Genomic DNA, 2,833 nt, shown 5'->3' on the forward strand with positions numbered 1-2,833 from the left:
GGGGAGGGATTGGGGGCATGTACCCCCTGGACCTGTGCATGGGGCAAGGGCAGGGTGCCGCTGCCGGCTGGGGGCAGTGCTGGCTTCTTCTTAGCAGGAGAGGGTTGGGCCAGGGCTGCACTTGGGGCAGGCAGTGGCAGTGCCACCCCAGAATTCTCCATAGGCCCCTCAAAGCTCTCCCTCCCAGCGCCACCACCGCCTGCCCTGAGCACAGCTCTAGCCCAATCCCCCCACCAGGAAGAGCCTGGCACCACACCAGCAGCATCCCACCCTCACTTTGCACACAGTTCTGTGGGGGCATGTGCCCCCCATGACTCCCCCGGGGGTGTGCAGAGCAGCAGGAGCCACTCCTTCTCCATACTCCCTGGGTGAGATGCTCAAAGCTCTGTCCTGTGCGCCCTGCATGCCCCTGCTACACTCCCTCCTTCCCTCACCATGGGGACCTTGATCTGCTCCCCCCTGCCTCTTGCCTGCCCCTTCCCCCCAACAGATTTATCAGCTGGACACTGCTCTCCAAGCTTCCAGGCTGAGTATCGGCAATCGAATCAGTATCAGCTGATATGGCTTGTTAATAATTGGCCACCACTGTTGACCAAAAAAATCTTTATCAGTGTACCCCTACTGTTGATAGTCTTGGAGAGCATTCTGAATTTCTATCTTGTGGGTTTTTGGAGCAAATATCTAAATGTTATATTCTTTCTACCGAAGAACATTCCTCAGTATCCTCTGTCATTATGGCATTCATTCTTTTGGCCTCATAAGCCATTTATTTTCTTCATATTTAGCTAAGACATTATTTTACTGTCATATTACTAAGACAGTAAAATTTATGCAAGAGAGACCAAAAGATGGAATGGATAGCATGGACTTTTGGACTGGATGGGCTTCTGAACAATATTCCCTCATTTAGTCCCACAAAATTTATACTTTTGCAGTCTGCTTCTTCACAGAAGAATGCAATTCATACATGAAGGAGAGGTTTTATTTTCTAATCTACTTCTTTAAATGTAGTCTCTTTAAAAGCAAAGAGGCTAAAAGTCAGCATGAGCAGTACATTTGCTGTAGTTAAATGGTATTTATTAATCTCTTTAGGTTTATGTGGGCATGGATTTCAATGTTTATAGGTCTTATCAGTATGAAATCATTATTGAAAGGAGTCCTAAATACTCATAAAAATAGTGGTAATAGCCTTAACCTCTTCTCCTTAATGGCTGCTTGGAAATCACTGAAGGCAAAAATTTGAACTTCTCAAACTTTCTTCAAGACCTTTGTCTTAAAACTTAAGGGTTTTTTTAGAACAACACAATCCACATTTCCAACAAATCAGCCAGATTTTTTTCTTCATCAAGCAGCTGCAGCTTTGCAGCTGCAGTCTTCATTTAAGACTCTATATTGGGAAGTTCACTCCTTTATTGGTCCATTTTTGTTCAAGATTTATAGTAAAAACACTGACTCATTTTAACTTTCAAAGATTAAATGGCAGCCAATGATCTCTCCATAGTTTGCCAATCTCGAATAACTGGTTCTAAGTCCCTCTCTAAATTCAGATACAAAGAAGATGGAAACATATTATTTATCTGCCAGTAAGGGAGTCAAAGATAATGAAGTATTCATGGCCTGATCCTATACAGATCTTAATCAAAGTTCCTCCTGGTCTTTTTGAAGTCTGGTTAAGCTTCATGCTCTACTGCTTCTGTTGTCCATGTTATAGGAGATGTAAATAACAAGCCAAGTAAATCTCAGATAAATAACTTTGAGGAAATACACACTTATAACCTTCATTAAACTAAAAAGTAAAGCCATATCCTGGCACTATCCCAGACACAAGTGCTCTCACCAGAAATAGTGCTGGATTTTGAGGGTGTATTAAAAATATTAAGCTACATGTTTAAATAAATAGTTTGCAGCCTTAAATATGCAGAAGTTAGTTGTTTTGTTTAATTTTTTTTGCTATTTAGTCTGAATGATCACTGAGGCTGTGAATGGTCTTCTGGCAGCAAAACATGCCATATACTAACAAGGAATTTTAAAATTTGTTATACTTTTCATTAAATGATAGCTTGCTTGCTTTATATAATTGCCTTGTTCCAAATTTAAATAAACTTTTTCATCCCTTCCTGTTGTATGAAAACTATAAAATTGCCTCTGTAAGAAAACAAAAACTCAGTAGCAGATTCCCTTGCTTCTCAAAGCAACTTCACAGGATTAACAGAGGGTCAACAGCATCTCAGACTTCACAAAAGGAATATACAACTAGGGTCCCTCAATCCATCACCAATGCCAGCAATCTCAACATTTTCACAAAGGACCTCTTTATAGTGTATTCCCTCAAAGCAGCTATGTCAGAGTTCTGACTAAGGTAAGGAAGAAAATCAAGAATGCTTTGGAAATAGAACACACGCTGCTAGCAGGTACATGGTATGCTCGTGTATGTGTGTGTGCGTGTATGTATGTATGTATGTATATATATGTGTGTGTGTGTATGTGCGTGCACACACACACGGAACATAATGACTCTCTTGGCAAATATATGGAATGGCAAATATATATATTCTAATATAATAAAGGGCTTAGTCTGTCTGTGTGTCTGTCCATCCATAATGCTTTTGAGCAACTGTGCATGTGCCACCCAGAGGCAATTGGATGCAGGGGTCCCACCTCCTCAGGCAGGGAGGGAGCTGGAGCCACTGCCGTCTCAGGCAGGGAGGCAGGAGCTCTGCTGCTCCACGGGAGGAGGCGGAAGCGGGAGAGGGGGGAGGGAGCCACCACTGCTGCTCCCACCACCTCAGGTGGAGGGAAGCCCTGCTCCTCTGTGGCGGGGGTGGGTGGGAGG

Source organism: Gavialis gangeticus, unplaced genomic scaffold, assembly GCF_001723915.1.
Source record: "Gavialis gangeticus isolate Ggan-Ray unplaced genomic scaffold, GavGan_comp1, whole genome shotgun sequence".
NCBI classification, from domain to species: Eukaryota; Metazoa; Chordata; order Crocodylia; family Gavialidae; genus Gavialis; species Gavialis gangeticus.